The sequence below is a fragment of the Mustela nivalis genome (genome assembly GCF_964662115.1).
Source record: "Mustela nivalis genome assembly, chromosome: 9".
Taxonomy (NCBI): domain Eukaryota; kingdom Metazoa; phylum Chordata; class Mammalia; order Carnivora; family Mustelidae; genus Mustela; species Mustela nivalis.
In genome coordinates this window covers 81560234-81578253 of record NC_139028.1, presented here as the reverse complement: position 1 = coordinate 81578253, position 18020 = coordinate 81560234, and the positions used below count along the sequence as shown (strand labels likewise).

The following is an 18020-nucleotide window of genomic DNA, read 5'->3' as shown; positions in this document are numbered from 1 at the left end:
AAAACCATTAGGACTTGGAGCCCAGAGCTTTAAAAATCAGCTGACTGAGCACTGGGCAAGCTGAGAGGGTAAGTGATAGCTGGGTCACTGCTCATTAAGAGACAACAGCCTGCAGAGAGGCAACACAAAAATAGCAGTTACACAACACCAAGGGCAAAGAAGACACAGATCTTTTGATACTAATTCTGGAGTGTGTTGGGGGATTTCAAAAATGAGGGAGCTGTAAGGTACCTCCCCCAACCCCCTCACATAAACACAGAGCTCTCTGCAGGAGGTGGGGCTGCACAGACACTTACTACCTAAACCACTAACAGTGTCCCATGCCCACAAATTCTCCTAAAGACTTGTCCACTCCAAGGCTGCTAACCTCTGCCTTAGGTTCAAGGAAAATTTTAATAAAGCCATATATGCACCATGCCAGCCGCTGAATAAACATCTGCCACCAGATGCATCTGCCATGCTGTGCCCAGACATTCATCATTAGTCATTTCTGTGTCCCATGCACTACTTCTAGCTGCACAGCCACAGCTACATACCTCACTCAGCTGTCACACCAACCCCAGCCACTGTCATAAGCCAAGTCCAGCTGTGCCCAACCTTGAGTCCCTGGTTGCCTTGGCATGCAGGCCCTGGCCACTGAAGTGGTGTGGGGGATCTGGCATAGGACAAGTGGCACAATGCAAATTTTGCTAACACCATCACCCCACTCTCAATTTCTCTAGTGGGCAAGCCTCCTCAGAGCTGGCCTGCCTGAGTCCCACTAACACCACAGAGCATAACCCACAACAGGCAAAGAGTCAGTGTAGATGACTAAACTGAAAGGAAAAGTGATTCAGACACAAGAGCAGAGTGAAAGTAACACACATAGGACACTCTTCTGAAATACTAGGTTCTGGTGAACAGGGGACACTATCTATAGGGCACTCCAGGACTAAAGTCACTACCCAAAAGCAGAAGACACAGCAGACTATCTCAACACACAGAAACAGACACAGGAAGACAGACAAAACAAGATAACAGAAAAATGTATCCTAAAAACTTGTCCTAAATGAAAGGACAGGACAAGACCACAGCCAGAGGTTGAAGCAAAACAGACAGAAGTAACATGCCTAATAGAGAATGATCGTGATCATGAGGATACTCACTGGATTTGAGAAAAGAATGGAACATATGACTAAGACCCTTAACACAGAGATAAGGAATAACATAACAGAGATAAAGCACATAATAAATGAATTGAGAAACATGCTTGATATAATGAATACCAGGTTGGAAGAAGCAGAGAACTAATTTAGTGACCTAGATGACAGAGTAATGTAAAGTAAGATAGCTGAAAAAAGAGAAAGAGAAAAGATTTATGCAAAATGAGAACTGACTTAGGGAACTCAGTGACTCCATCAAATGTACTAACATTCGTATTATAGGAGTCCCAGAAAAAGAAGAGAGAGAAAAGGGAGCAGAGGTTTACTTGAAGACATAATAGCTGAAAACTTTCCTTATCTGAAGAAACAGGATGAATTCAGATTCAGGAGGCACAGAAGACCCCCCCCCCCAACAAAATCATTAAAAGTAGACCCACACCAAGACATATTGTAATTAAAGTGGCAAAATATAGTGATTAAGAAAAAAGTTTGAAGGCAGCAAGACAAAAGAAATCAGTAACATACAGGGGAAAACCCACAAACTAGCAGGTGATTCTTCAGCAGAAATGTGGCAAGACAGAAGAGAGTGGCATGATATAGTCAAAGTGCTGACTGGAATAATATATGTAGCCAAGAATTTTCTATCCAGTAAGGCTAGCATTCAGAATAGAAAGAGAGATACAGAGTTTCCCAGACTACCAAAAACTAAAGGAGGTCATGATCACTAAACCAGCTCTGCAAGAAAAATTAAAGGGGTGTCTTTGAACGGAAAGGAGAGGCCAGAAGTGACAGCATAGAGGTAGAAAACACAAAAGCGGTAAAAATGAGTATTTCTATAAAAAAAATTAGTCAAGGAACTCACATAAAAGATATAAAAATATAGTAACATATACCTACAACATGGAGAGGTGAATGGGTTAAAACTTATATGATCATCAACATAATATAGACTGCTATATGTGGAAGAAGTTCATACAAACCTAATGGTAGCCGTATTTCAAAACCCACTAATAAATATGCAAAGAATAAACAGAAAGCAATCCAAATATATCACTTAAGAAAATCAGCAAACCATGGAAGTGAGAAAGACAAGAAAGAATCAAGGAAAATCTTCAGAAACCACAAAAAAACAAGTAACGAAATAGTAATAAATATCTGTCAGTAATTATTTTGAATGCAATTGGACTAAATGCTCAAATGAAGACAGAGGGCTACAGAGTGGATAAAAACAAAACAACAACAATGAAACAAAAGCAAACAAAAAAAAAAACAAACAAGACCCATGTATATATTGCCTCCAAGAGACCCATTTTAGATCTAAATACACCTGTAGATTGAAAGTGAGAGCATGAAGAAATATCTAGCATGCAAATGGATGTCCAAAGAGAGCAAGAGTAGTGATACTCATATTGGACAAAAAGGACCTTAAAACAATGACTGTAATAAGAGACAAAGAAGAATATCATATAAATAGTAAGAGGGACAATCCAACAAGAAGATATAATGATTGTAAATATTCAAGTACTCAATATGGGAGTACCCAAATACATAAACAGTTAATAACAAATATAAAGGAATGAATCCTTGAATCTTTATAACACTGTAACAGAAAGGAACTTTCACACCCTGCTTACATCAATAGATAGATCATCCAGACAGAAAATCAACAAGGAAAAATTGGCTTTGAATGGCACATTAGAATAGACAGATTTAACAGATATGTTCAGAATATTCTATCCTAAAAAAAGAATACACATTCTTTTCAAGTGCACATGGAACATTCTCCAGAATAGGTGACATATTATCCCATGGAACAAAGCTCAATAAATTAAAGAAGAATAAAATTACACCATGTACATTTTGTACATAACACAATGTTATGAAACTAGTAATCAACAACAAGAAAAGATCTAGAAATACCACAAATACAGTGAAGTTAAATAACATGCTACTAAACAATGAATGGATCAACCAGGAAATTAAAGAAGAAATATAATGCAGAGAAACAAGTGAAAAGGAAAACACTACAGTCTAAAACTTCTGGAATGCATCAAAATGCTGTTTGAAGAAGTAGGTTTACAGCAATACAGAATAACCTCATGAAGAAGAAAACAAAAACAAAAAACCACAAACAATGTAATTTCACACCTAAAGGAGCTAGAAAAAGAACAATAAACAAAACCTAAAACCAGCAGTAAGGAAGGAAATAATAAAAATTAGAGTGGAAATAAATGATACAGAAACTAAAAAAACAAAACAAAACAAAAAAACAAAAATGAACAGATCGATGAAGCTAGAAGCTGGTTCTTTAAATTGATAAAGTTGATAAACCTCTAGCTAGACTTATAGAGGAAAAAAAGAGACTCAAATAAATAAAACCACAAATGACAAAAGAATAATAACAACCAACACCACAGAAATATAATCATAAGAGAATATTATGAAAAACTATATGCTAAAAATTAGGCAACTTAGAAGAAATGGATAAATTCCTAGAAGCATATAAACTACCAAAACTGAAATAGGAAGAAATGCAAAATTGGAACATACTGATAACCAAAAAAGAAACTACTTAGTTATCAAAAAAACTTCCAATAAATCAAAGTCCAGGAGCAGATGGCTTTATAGGCAAAAATCTACCAAACATTTAAAGAAGAAAGAAAAGGAAGGAAAATTTCCAAATTCCATGTATAAGGCCAGCAATACCCTCATACCAAAACCAAAGACACCACTCAAAAAGAGAACACAGGCCAATATCCCTGATGAAAACAGGTGCAAAAATTCTCAACAAAATACTAGACAACCAAATCCAACAATACACTAAAAAAATTCACTAGCTACTATTTCTAATAATAACCAGTATCTCTTGCCACAGTGAGTAATAAATCCAGGTTTACTTTACTACAGATGTATCCAGGTGGGCAGTGACAATGGTCAGGATTTGAGATGAGAGATGTAAGGTTTAAGGCTAAAGAATCAGGAAGCTAATAGCTCTAAAAAGCACAATGACAAGTATTTTCACTCCAGGTTCCTCAGCGAAATGTTAGTATAATAAAAACTAATATCACCACTGTGTGAAATTTGTTTTGTTTTATATTCTCTTACCTCTCTTTAGAGACAACATGAGAGCATTTACCTTCACAGTTGTTAGAAGTGACCAAAGAGGGCACTGAAAAGTCAAAGAATCATTCACTAGATAGGTGTAACATTTGGTATTATGTTCAATAGAACATACACAAAACGGTAGGATGGCTGGATCATCCCTATACTCAAATTTACAGCACTTAAGCCAAAACTAAAATAGCTTTCATTCTATTCTTGAGAGTTTACTATATGCTAGACACCATTCTAAGCACTTTACATAGAATCTTATTCATCCATTAAACAGTCCTACAAAGAAGATGCAAGGATTTCCCCAATTTTATAGATCAGAACATTGAGGTACAGAGCAGAGTGGTAAAGAAAAACAGCCCAGAGTCACACATCCAATGAGCAAAGGTAAGTTCAAGGCAAAAACCCAAGCAGTTCAAATTCAGAACCCACATTCATAAACACTTAGCTTTACTCCTGCTGAAAAACAGCTCATAGCACAGGGCACAACATGGTAATGCATGAAAGTGTGTGCAAGTAGACTGAGCTAAATGGCAAAAGGAGAAGGTAGAAGAGGTAGGACAATGTCGATGGCCACTCAGAGTCAATGATGCACCATTGGTGCTAATACAGAAGGAAACCTTTCTCAACTATGGCAAAACTTCAGGAGGTCACAGTTGGGACAATGGATAATTTTCTGATAATAGACCCCTTACTACTTCAACCTTACTATGGTAAATCTGTATAAAATCTCTAAATCCTAACTCCTGCCTTGGAGACATATTACAGGCATAAGAACTATTTTTAAGAATCTTGTATTCAGGGGCGCCGGAGTGGCTCAATCAGTTGGAGCATCTGACTCTTGGTTTAGGCTTGGGTTGTGATCTCAGGGTTGTGGGAATGAGCCCCACATGGAGCTCTCTGCTCAGCAGAGAGTCTGCTTCCCCCACCCTCTCTCCCTCTTCCCCTCCCCTACTCATGCACATTCTCTCTCAAATAAATCTTAAAAAAAAAAAAAAATCTTGTATTCATACCTTTAACAAAGATTTATTGAATTCCTATTATGTACTAGACATCATTGAAGACACATGGAATATGTCAGTGAACAAATCACATCAATAGATCTACCCTACTGGAATGTACTCCCTGCAGGCTGGGGACAGTGAATGATAATTATAATCAATAATTAAATAATGCAGAGTTTTGGAAGGTAAATGGATTTTGGCAAAAGCAAGCAGAGAATAGGTAGCAGGCAATGGGAGTACAAAGAGTGAGGTAGGGGAATATGCTGCCACATTAGATAGATAGTCAGGACAGGCCTGGCTGGGAAGGTAGGATAGAAACATAAATCTGAAGCAAGTAGAGGAAGTCAGCCAAGCAGATATTGGCAGGAAGCAAGCAGGTATCTCATATACCCTTCTGAATCAATAATACCATTAAATTAAAACATTGTTTAGGTGAGTGCTGTGAGGTGTATAAACCCAGCGATTCACAGACCTGTATCCTGGGGCTAATAATACATATGTTTATAAAAAAATTTAAAAATTAAAAAAAGAATTAAAACATAGTTTTCTCCCAAAGTTGAAAGAATAAGATTAGATGTTTTCCATTCCAAAGTCACCCATAGATTTTTTAAAAATATACGTATAGTTTCTTCCTAACCATTTCCTTCTTGTTTCAAAATGCACTGAAGACCTACTATACTCCATAGTACTGCATATAGCGTTATCTAAAGGATATTGAAATGAACTGGACTTGCTAAGTACCTTCCAGTTGTTCAGGCTGGACGGAGAAGAATAACCACAAGAGCACAGTGTGACAAGCGATGAAACAAGTATCAAAATGCTGCAGGGGTCTGAGGAATGGTGAGACAAGCACGTGCTTCCTGAAGTCAGGCAGGATTCCTGTTGGCTTATGCTGTAGGTTGAGGGGTTTTCTATTTTGCCATTTCTTATTATCTGAAGTCTGAATGGTGACCTTAATTTCATCCCATGAATCAGTTTCTATGATTAAAAAAGTACTGGGGCGCCTGGGTGGCTCAGTGGGTTAAGCCTCTGCCTTCGGCTCAGGCTATGATCCAGGGTCCTGGGATCAAGCCCCGCATCAGGCTCTCTGCTCAGTTGGGAGCCTGCTTCCCTCTCTCTCTGCCTGCCTCTCTGCCTACTTGTGATCTCTCTGTCAAATAAATAAATACAATCTTTAAAAAAAAAAAAAAAAGGCACTGCACTGTCTCTCAGAAGACCCAAGTTCTTTTATAGGGGATTGAATGCATATCTGAGAGGTAACAGAGCACTTCATCAAAAAAGGTTCCCCTAAGACCGGCTTTAGTGTTCAAATGCCCTTTAAAAATTAGAGGGAAATAACAAATTAAAGATTAGTTATAGAAGATTTTAGACTAAATGACTAAAAGTCCTGTTTTCCAAAGTGCATGGAGTAGAAAAAGAAGCTCACAAGAATTCAAAATATTCTCATTCATAAAATACTCCCAAATATATATACATCACGTAGGAAGTGTCTTCAGCCAAAATAAGTAAAACTTTTAAATGCACCCAAAATGTCAAAATATAGTAGAAAACCAAAGGGACACAAGAATGATCAAAAAGGCTGATTTCAAGTCAGCTTGTTGCTGGAAAGATAGGTCAAGTATAGTCAACAGAAAATTTTAACAGGCAGTGAATCTAGCAGGTGTTATGTTTAGATGTGATACAAATTGCTTAGTATCTTTTGTTCTCCAGATACTTGCTTCATGGATTCATGGTATCTGCCTAATGGCTTCCTTAGTGCAATGGATGGAAGAAGTGAGGGTGTAAGAAGCATCCAGGCACTGTTTAGAAATTTTACCTCTTTTATCTCATCATCCCAACTCAGTAAGATAGACAGGTACTTTTCTTATCATTTTACAGATCAAAGAATCAAGGAAATAAGGCAGGTAAGTCCTAGAATCCTCTCTTGCCTCTTAAGAGATGGTGCCCCTGAGGTTTTCACGGTAACTAGCAAAGATGTTCTCTGGAATCTTGCAAAAGCGCATTCCCAACCAACCAAGTTGGTCAATTTATCTTACAGACAGATAAGAAATGATCCTGCTCATTGCCTTTTCTAACCAGCAAACAAGCAAAGGTTTTGTCATTAATCCAGTCGACAAGGGAAAATGTATCATAAAATATTTTCCCCTTCAAAAGAAACTTCCAAATGATGTAGCATTTGAATTTCAAAGCTGATGCAGCAGCTCAGAAGATGTAGATTTGGAATAGGAAAGTTTCTTGGAATAGCAAGGCATACTTCTTCTGTGTGTTGCATTGAAGTCATGTTTACAGCCAAGACAGGATTGAAGCATCTTTGCCACATGTGGTTTCTGTGCCCATAATAGATTAGCTTCCACATTCATATGCTGGTTTTTAAAAAAATTCAAAAATTTCCCCTTTATCAGTTGAAAAGCTAAAAAAGGAAATTCAGATTCAAGCCCTTTTTTGAAAGTCAGCTAAGACATTTGAATCATCTTATTACATTCCTCCCAACTTGTCAGTGTTACTTTAATATTGAAGCCCATGAGCTTTATGTAATTGTCTTAAAGATGTTTTAAAACATTTTTGACTTTTCAGTTTAATATTAAGTGTTTTAAAATCACTATTTCAGTGAACAAAGCAATCAAAGTATTAAACCAATTTCTTTCTTCCTGCATGAGCAAATTAAAAATTCTTCCTGTGAATGTAAAAACAGAACTCATATTCACTTTAAGATTTTTATGTTATGAGGAGTTAGTGGACCAGAGCATCAAAATGAACTGGTCTGGAATCCAAGGCCTCAAGTGTTGGCTATGAATCAGACATAATATGATAATCAGAATTATCATGGAAGTGACCATGAAGCTATTATTCCCCACACAAAAATCCTAGCAACAGTGGCAACAGGGTTTAGACGCCTGACGGGAACGTTTATATGTCTTTCCTAGATTATCATAGACAACAAGGCTGTTTGTTGGTGCTTTCACAGGTTCTAGAACTCCTAGATGACAAGGCATCTGCTTTAACTGGTACTGGCCCACACTTTATTATTTGTGAATTAGAAGCATTTTCCTTCTCTTTCTTTCTTAGCACTTTCCCACAGAGATCACCACATCTTTCCTAAACAGTAGCAGGTCAGCTATGAAAGGTGGTCCTTATGGTTTCTTTAAGAAAGAAGAAAGTTTCAAAGTAAAAATCCTATAAAAATAGATGTTTTGTTGAGGTCTCCAAGTAAAGAAGAGTAATTATTGTTTCTCCACCTGAAACATTCTATCAGAGAAAACTAAGTGGGAAGGCTGGAGGGAAGTGAAAGAAATACGAATTCTTGGAATGTTTATCAATCACTAACTGAATCCAAATCCTTTGCCCAGATTTAAAATAATGATTTCATCAGAAACTCTCCAAATGAATTCATGACTTGAAAGACTTAAATTGGCTCAGAACGACAGCAGAAAACCCTTCTGTATCACTCCTTTGCCAGAAACGTGTTTCCACTAATGATTATTCTCCATGAAAGACCATAACCCTGGCTTTATTGGTGACTCTAGGAAAATGGAGGACAAAAGATGTTAGCTCTACATGTTCTCCCTCTCCCTCCCATAGAATGTAATACTAGCCCTCTGTGAACTCTCTCTTCCTTCTCTCTCAAGTAAGGTCTGTTCAAGTAAGACTGTTCACTGAAAATCTGTATCATTTTATCTGGAAGACAATTTCTACCTTTGATTAGAAACACGTAGACCAGGCTTTTTCTACCTACCTTCAGCACTAGCTACTTATCTGAGAGCTCAAACCAGGTCAGAGTCATCCGTGTAATCTTCTCTCACCCATATATGGCTTCTTCTGATTCCTCTTCACCTCTTTACCAGACCTTAATTGAACAGCTCTTCCACACTGGTGTAAGATCAATTTACTATAATAAAACCCCTATTGCCTTCACACTTACAATAGCTCAATTTTTTCCCTAATGGAACCCTGCGAATTGATATCTGGAACATATCTAAACCTAACCACTACCTGAAGTTAAGTCCACCCAGTTTTTGCTGAGCCCATCAGAGTCCTAGCCAACCCAGCTGACCTGGGTGAGTCAGAAAAATAAACGTTTGCTGCCGTAAGCCCTTATGTTGAGGAATTGTTTATCACACAGAATTACTGCAACAACTGAAAAATACACTCATTGAAGTTAATGAAGATTTATGAACACAGAATTTGCATTCAGGTCTTCAAATCCAAGTCCAGGATGTCATTTATGCTGCCTTGGCACCCACTCATTTGGTCAGCCTAATCACAGGAACGTGGAAGAACTATAAATTCCTTTAAAAGTATTATAAGAATTGTTCTAGTTGACTGAAATAATTGGAATCATCATAGACTATTCATAACACTGTCAGCACATGTCAACTGTTGGGAGACATACATCACAGTTACACAGGGAAATCTATTCCCAATAGCTGGCAGTATGGTACTGTGTTTAGTAACTGACATCACCACAGTGATTCAGTTGCAGAATTAACCTGCTGAACACAGTACAAATGGACCTTGTTAAAATATGTTTAATTATATAATGAACTTTGAGGCTCTGGAGGTGAAAACAGTATATGTGACAATACAGAGATATGCAATTTGTGCTACCATTATCTCCTCAAGAACATTTCAAACACCCACTTCCCATGAAAAGCTCTGAAAGTATCTTCTTTTCTCATATTAATCTGTGATTTATGATGCTCATGAAATTATAACAATGATTAAGCATTCATTCATTTTTTTTTTCAGCCAGAATTTCATGTATTCAGCCACTATATATTGTATGCCAGGGATTTTACTAGATTCGGGGATAAAGGATGAATGAGACACAGAATTCAGCCTAAGTAGACCATATGGCAACTGCATGTCTCTGTAGTGGGATGGGGAATGCAGATCTCAAGGATTAGAGCAGCCGACAGTCCCATAAACAGGTATCCAATATTACAATGTAAGAAGTCCATTGGAAAACTTAGTATCAAGGACAGTAGGATTCTTGAAATGGGAGAAATGGAATTATTGAAAAAGGAAAAAAAAGGAGAACATGACCAAAAGGTTTTCTCCTCTCCAGTCTCATCATGTTTCTTTTTATGTATTTCTAGTCCTACATAATATATAAGTAGTGTTTAAAAGTGTCAACTCTTCCCTATTTCTGACTCTCAGCCCCCAAAGCCAAGCAAATTCTTCTCTTTTTAAAAAAATTTCATTTATTTTCAGTGTTCCAGAATTCATTGTATAGCACCACATCCAGTATTCCATGAATTATGTGCTCTCCTTAATACCCACCACCAGGCTCACCCAACCTCCCACCCTCCTCCCCTCCAAAACCCTCAGTTAGTTTCCCAGAGTCCACAGTCTCTCACGGTTCGTATCCCCCTCCAATTTCCACTAACTCACTTCTCTCCATCTCCCAATGTCCTCCATGTTATTTCTTATGCCCCACAAGTAAGTGAAACCATACGATAATTGACTCTCTCTGCTTGACTTATTTCACTCAGCATAATCTCCTCCAGTCCCGTCCATGCTGATATAAAAATTGGGTATTCATCCTTTCTGATGGAGGCATAATACTCCACTGGATATATGGACCATATCTTCTTTATCCATTCATCTGATATTCTTCTCTCTTAGCTATGTCTTCTGGTATTTAATTCTACAATTATGGAGATCTTTTTTTTAATGCTCATTTCTTGATTTTTCTAATTCTTAACATTGTTACTTGATGTCCCTGTTTGGAAGATGAAGACACCTTTTTGTTTTCTGCCACTTGTATGCCCTCACATACTTTATTCACAAATTTATCTGCCAAAATTTAGCACTTATATTATAACTATGTAAACATTGTTTATGGTTGGCACAAGTTGATTTTATAATTATTATATCCATCCTTTAAAATTTCCTGTGTGCACACTCTCTTTTGCCAAATTCCATGTATTCCACGGTTTACATCCTCATTTTGGAGAAGAACATCTCTAATAGCTTCAAAAGAAGGCATGAGCTACTGTTAGGAATTGGCTTCAATACTGAGCACTGTCTTTATCATTGATTTATATTCTCTCCTATGAAGACCTTCTGATTACTTAGGTTCACACCAATAATCCAGGATACTCTCCCTATCTCAGGGTCCTTAATTTGATAACAACTGCAAAAAAAAAAAACCCTTTTAGGGATTTAGGCTTGGGGAATTAGGACCTGGGCATCTTTGGGGGAACATTAGTCTGTCTATAAAACTTTTCATTACTGACTAATATATAATTGGGTATCCAGTTGTGGACTCTAACTTCCTTTAAGATTCTGAATACTTTCTTGTATAGTCTTCTTGTTTCTAATACTACATGGGAAGTCAATGCCATTCAGATTCTGCATTCTACATGTGTGACCTGTTTTCTCTTCTAGAATCATGTAGAATCTTTTTTTTCTGTTTAAAATTTTTATAATGGTATGATTTTTTTAATTGTACCTAGGTATTTAGTGAGTTCTTCATGTATGGGAATTCATGTCCTTGCATTGGGAGTAATTTTATTCATTATATCTTTGTTCATGTTCTTCTAATGTTTTCTGCCTTCTCTATCTTTAACTTCCATTATCCAGAATTAACCTTCTGAATTCTGCAAATATTATAAATTTTCCTTGGGCATTTTTTTTCTGTTCACACTCATTCTCTGTGGATTTCTTTTATCCATTTTGGTTGTCTTAATTCTGTTTCTTTTTTTTTTAGGCTTTTTGTCTACTTTGTTAGAAGATATTCAAATTCTAGTATACCTCAGGGTCTTTTATTTTTGAGGTAGTCAGTGTTCTCAGAGAGCAATCATTCTCAATCCCTTAAGAAGTAAATGCCAGGCTGCTAAGTAAGGGAAAGGAATTAGGGATGCTGCAGTTTTAGAGGTTTCTTTATACTTTCTTTGATTTTCCTTATACATCCTCACCCTGCCTTTTGTTGTACTTATTCTCCCATGTCTGTGGGTTTTCTGGTACAATTTCTCTCACAAGCAAATAGTGAGGCTTCAAAGATGATGCCTCTGTTTGCAAAAGGGAAAGAAAGGGACCTGGGGTCTAAATGCTTCTTTAAAAAGTTTTCATTCATTCCTACTCTGTTTATCCCCACACTTGACCTTCACCTTCAGTGGTAGCATATGGTGCCAATTCCTAAGTCTTTCCAAATTTCATTGTAAGTAGCTATGCAAAGACTTAAGTTTCACTTTTCTGTGACCTACTGTCTATTTGTCCAAATACTCCATATCCTCTATTCTCATCCACTCCTATTGCTTTTCCTTTTTATATTTCTCTATTTCTACCTTTTTTCTTATCCCTTTACCATCATTTATATAATTTTGTTCCTTTCCCAGGGATATGAAGAGATATGTGTAAATGCATATGTTTAATTAATAATGTTTAACTTGATTCCTCTCACATTGAGTTTACTACTAAATGAGTAGGTCAATACTGCAGGCATATAGTCCGACAGAAAAGAAGGAGAGAGACTCAAAGACAGACTTCTTACTGAGATGTGATCTGTATAAGATGAAAGCCAAATTTCTCACAGACTGAAAGAATTAATCTCTTTAGCAACATCCAAAGCTATATATATTTGCTATCCCCTATGTGTACTCCTACTCACCCATTTTCCTTTTTATTCATCAAATTGACAACCTAGGTATTTTTTCCCCAAGGGATTGAATAAGATTATAAGTAGTCTTATTATAAATACATGTATCAAACCAATAGATGTAGTAAAAACTTCTCTTCCTTGACACCAGCAATACAGAATAGTCAGAAAAGAGTGACAGGTTCCTTAGAGAATTGCAACATACACCTTTGTTAGAAGTGCTGCAAAAATTCATGAGAAAAGTTGAATTCGTGACTGATTGGGACTCTATTTCTGTGACCCATCAAAAGCTCTTCAATCTGCAATTTACAAGTTTCATTTAATTGTTAACATTTAATTGTCTCAGTATTATTTTTTAAAAAGTGATGGTTTCTATGACAACTGATGGAGAAACTTACGGGTAGGATTTTTTTCAGTTTTGTTTGGCAATTTTAGAATACTCAAAATGGCCTCAGCAGGATTATAAAAATTCATTTCAGGCTTTGTTTTCATAGAGGCCCCTTTCTCTCACTACCTTTTACTTTTACCAAGATTCACTGCCTCTGTTTTATGTGTTTGGGTAGTACAACCAATCCTCAAGTACAAGTGGACTTGGTCAAAGGCATCGTATTATAGTACACTGAAACCAAAGGAACATGGCATCCATCAGTACCCCCCAAATCCTTTTTTTTTTTTTTTTATTTCTTTTCAGTGTAACAGTATTCATTGTTTTTGCACCACACCCAGCGCTCCATGCAATCCGTGCCCTCTCTAATACCCACTACCTGGTTACCCCAACCTCCCACCACCCCCCGCCCCTTCAAAACCCTCGGATTGTTTTTCAGAGTCCATAGACTCTCATGGTTCACCTCCCCTTCCAATGTCCCTCAACTCCCTTCTCCTCTCCATCTCCCCTTGTCCTCCATGCTATTTGTTATGCTCCACAAATAAGTGAAACCATATGATCATTGACTCTCTCAGCTTGACTTATTTCACTCAGCATAATCTCTTCCAGTCCCCTCCATGTTGCTACAAAAGTTGGGTATTCATCCTTTCTGATGGAGGCATAATACTCTATAGTGTATATATGGACCACATCTTCCTTATCCATTCGTCCATTGAAGGGCATCTTGGTTCTTTCCACAGTTTGGCGACCGTGGCCATTGTTGCTATAAACATTGGGGTACAAATGGCCCTTCTTTTCACTATATCTGTATCTTTGGGGTAAATACCCAGGAATGCAATGGCAGGGTCATAGGGAAGCTCTATTTTTAATTTCTTGAGGAATCTCCACACTGTTTTCCAAAGTGGCTGCACCAACTTGCAAACCCCCCAATCCTTTTATTCTTTCATCCAGACTTCCCAGAACAGGCATATGTGAGTAGAGATCATTAAGGGGGAAAACGGGTGGAAATAGCCCCTTCTTTGCTCTTGGGAGGTATATCTGTTATCTTGGGGTAGGCATGCTGCAGTAATAAACAATTCGAGTATCTCTGTTTTTACAAAAGTAGTGGTTTAATTCTCATTCAGCAGGTTGGCTGCAGCTCTGCTCTAATCTCCTCACTATGGAATCCAGACAGAACAAACAACCTATATTTTGGACATGCCATCCTCGTGGCAGAAAGAAAAAAAGCCCGCTGAAGCGTGCAATGGCTTTTAAAGCTTTATATCAGAGGGGAGACAAATGGCTCCCACGTATAGTCCATTGGCCAAAGCAAGTCATATGGTTAATGATGTCCGAGTGTAAAGTATAATTCTCTGATAAAGAGAAATCTAATGGTTTAGAGAAGGCTAGAAGGAAAGCACCCTCCCCAAAGAAGGATGGAAGAAATTTTGAGCTGACAGTATAATCTACTACAGAGAAGATTTTTTTTTTTCCTACTTTGTAGCCATAGGTCCTCACTGATTTTCTGGCCTAAAAGAGCCCATATCCCACATGCAAAGATACTGTCTTTCCTCAAATAAAGAGACTTGGGTCTCTGATCTCAGCTACAAGACTCAAGTACAAAAAGTCTCTAAGCTGTCAGATTGTAACTGGTGTCCTTGCCCTCACTAAATTTCTTGAAAAAAACTGATGGTTTCTTACTCATCCTTATATCCATAGTATCAAACTCAGAACCTGATGCAAATAAATATTTATTGTATAGAACTGAATGGCATTACCAAAGAAGACATAAGTTCCAGCACATCTTCATTCATCTGTTCATTCACTCATTTATTTATTCATCCATTCTTATAAACCTCATTTATTTAAAAGCCACTGAAAATCAACTATGCATAAATAAAAGACACAATATTTGCTCTTATGGAGCAAATAGGCTAGGGGAATCAACTTCTTTTATTTTCTTTAAAATGACTCAAAAAGATTTTATGAGTCTTGTGAAGAGATAGACTGCTTGATTTATCATGGAAGGACAGCCTTAAGTGAGGGCTGGCAGAAAGGAAACATAAGAAATAGAGACTAAAAAGCCAACAGAAAAGATAAATTAAACTAAAAACTCGTTCTTTGAAAAGATAAAATTGACAAAACTTTAACCAGAGTGACCAAGAAAAAGAGGGCTCAAATAAATAAAATCAGAAATGAAAGAGAATTTACTGGGGCACCTGGGTGGCTCAGTGGGTTACGCCTCTGCCTTTGTTTGGCTCAGGTCATGGTCTCAGGGTCCTGGGATCGAGCCCCACATTGGGCTCTCTGCTCAGCAAGGAGCCCACTTCCCCCTCTCTCTTGCCTGCTTTTCTGCCTACTTGTGATCTCTCTGTGTGTGTCAAATAAATAAATAAAATCTTTAAAAATGTTTTTTAAAAAGAAATGAAAGAGGATTTATAATTGTTACCACAGAAATACAAAAGATCATAAGAGAATACTATGAACAATTATATGCCAACAACTTGGACAACCTAGAAGAAATGAATTCATTTCTGGAAACCTATAATTTTCTAAGACTGAATCATGAAAAAATACAAAATCCTAGGAGATGAATGACTAGTTAGGAGAGTGAATCAGTAATCAAAAACCTCCCACCATGCAAAAGTCTAGGACCAAATGGCCTCAGTGGTGAATTCTACTAAACAAAGAATATTTAATACCTATCCTTCTCAAACTCTTCCAAAAAATTGAAGAGGAGGAAATGCTTCCAATGTCATTTTTTTTATTAGAGATTTATTTTATTTATTTGAGAGAAAGAAAGAGAGAGTAGGGAGGGTGAGGGACAGAGGTAGAGGAGAGAAAGAATCTTGGGCAGATTCCCTGCTGAGCTTACAGCCTGACATGGGGCTTGATTCCATGACCCCAAGGATCGTGACCTGAGCCAAAATCAAGAGTTGGACATTTAACTGACTGAATTGCCCAGGTGGCCCCCAAATTCATTTTAAAAGGCCAGCACTACCCTGATACAAAAACCAGGAAAAGACAACACAAAAGAAAATTACAGGTCAATAGCCCTGATGAATACAGATACTAAAACCTTCAACAAAATATTAACAAACCAAACTCAACAGTACATTAAAAGGATCACATACTATGATTAAGTGGGATATATTCCAGGGATGCAAGAGTAGTTCAACACTGACTCTTATTCTTTTTTTTTTTTTTTTAAGATTTTATTTATTTATTTATTTGACAGAGAAAGAGAGGCAGAGAGAGAGGAAGGGAAGCAGGCTCCCTGCTGAGCAGAGAGCCCGATGTGGGACTCAATCCCAGGACCCTGAGACCATGACCTGAGCCGAAGGCAGCGGCCCAACATACCGAGCCACCCAGGCGCCCCAACACTGACTCTTATTCTCTTTAAAGGCTGAATATACAAACCTCCTGTGATATAATCAGTCTCACTTGTAATAACTCTAACAGATGCAGCACAGATGATTTGCTAGCAAAAGAAAATAACCTGCAGATTCATATTTGGAAGACAAGTAAATTATTATTTTCAGGTTTGGGAAGCTCCTTAAATAAGGATTCTGAATTTTTATTTATTTTTTAATTTTTAAGACATTTATTTATTTGAGAGAGAGAGTGCACGTGTAGAAGGAGGGGCAGAGGGAGAGGAAGAGAGAATCTTAAGCAGGCTCCACACTCAGCGCAGAGCCCAATGCCAGGCTCTATTTCACGACCCTGAGACCATGACCTGAGCCAAAATCAAGAGTCAGATGCTCAACTGACTGAGTCCCGAAGGTGTTCCCTGAATTTTTAAAAAATCAACATCTCTGATATAAAAGTCACCAAATATATAAGACATATATGAAGCTTCAAATAGTGAATGGGAACCTCTCTTAGTAATCTGCGAGTAAATGTCACAAAAAAGGTTCTAAAGGCAGCAACTTACTAATGCACAACTGGCATACCACACTGTTAAAATAAACACTGTAATAATTATTACAAAGGGAAGGAGCAGGAGCGGTGAGGAGGAAAAGAAAAGAAAAAGAGGTAAAAGAAGGGGAGGAGGAAGAGGAAAAGAACAGGAAGGGCAGAACAAGAACAGCAGCAACAAGAATAAGCAGCAGCAAAAACTGCAAATACTCACACACCATGTAACACACACCACATTCTAGGCTCTGAGTTCCTTACACATATAAATGTATTCAGTAGTAAGCGGCGGTGTGTCATACTGCTAAGGTGCCTGAACTTGGAGAGCCAGGCTGTCTGGCTTTGTGCTCCCATTCTGTCACCTACCAGGTATGGACCTTGGACAAATAACATTACTGCATTATTTTCCTCATCCATGAAAAGGGATAAAGTCATCATTTTTGTGAGGATTACACAGGTTAAATAAATCATCAACATGAAGTAGGGGATACAATATAAATGAACTAAAATGCACTTGACACCACTGTTACCCTGACTCACATAAATATCAAAGGGAAACAAAGGGCTTGGGATTTACTCCCCATGTGTTACAGCAAGTGAAGATCAGGAAGCTGCCCGCAAGTTGCCTCCAGGGCCATGTTGGTAGAATCACTTGTCACCAGCCCCCTGGTTTACATGTTGGGATTCTAAAGATCCAATTCCTATTAGATGGTTTTTGAGTCTGAGCAGTCATGGGAGATTCTGTTTCTAAAAATTCCCACCTTGACATCTTCCAGTTTGGGGCATGGGGAAGTGGGAAGATAGAAAATCCATTTATCTTTCTGTCACCTGAATTTTCTCAAAGAATTCTGGCCTTAGTATATGAAACCCTGAAAAGATATTTG

General features: G+C 37.6%; 1 protein-coding gene across 2 annotated transcripts in view; it reads right to left on the bottom strand.

Moving 5' to 3' along the window:
* The window catches only part of NELL1 (neural EGFL like 1), an 823138-nt gene that overhangs the window by 147109 nt on the left and 658009 nt on the right, over nucleotides 1–18020 (bottom strand). The gene's annotated exons all lie outside the window — the stretch shown is intronic.